The 486-nt window shown below is 41.2% G+C and overlaps 1 protein-coding gene across 1 annotated transcript in view; it reads right to left on the reverse strand.

The window, feature by feature from the left end:
* Window positions 1–486, reverse strand: part of LOC106871107 (paraplegin) — a 61,471-nt gene that overhangs the window by 22,822 nt on the left and 38,163 nt on the right. The window lies entirely within an intron of this gene.

Genomic DNA, 486 nt, shown 5'->3' on the forward strand with positions numbered 1-486 from the left:
TTATCTATTGGATCTCATACAGATGGCATGTATCTCTGAAATATTCCTTTCTCCCCCCCCCCAAATAAGTAAGGTGGTGGATGGGCAGAAAGGTAAGGATGTCAAACTGGATGCCTTGCGATATGTGTGTCCCAGCCCTTTGTGTTCTGAGTTCAAATACAGTCATGGCTTAGTTGAGCTGTAGAATATAACCCATGGCCCAGTTAAAGACCTACCATCATTTGGTATCTCGAGTGTCTTTAGTAGACCCTGTTCTGTTGCAAACTTTTGAACCAGGATTCTGGTATGAGGATACCATTCCCACTCCCTTCCACCAGTCCCAGGAACCCAGGATGGATGGGGTTATGGACCCTGCCTGCCTGCCTAAAAAAAAGAAGAAAAGAAAAATAACGCTTTAATGTATTATTTTTATCCACCTTGAGGAACCGTTTTTTTTACCATTATATTACCAAAACAACATTGAAGAAAGATTACAATATCTTAATG

Source organism: Octopus bimaculoides, chromosome 1, assembly GCF_001194135.2.
Source record: "Octopus bimaculoides isolate UCB-OBI-ISO-001 chromosome 1, ASM119413v2, whole genome shotgun sequence".
Classification (NCBI taxonomy): domain Eukaryota; kingdom Metazoa; phylum Mollusca; class Cephalopoda; order Octopoda; family Octopodidae; genus Octopus; species Octopus bimaculoides.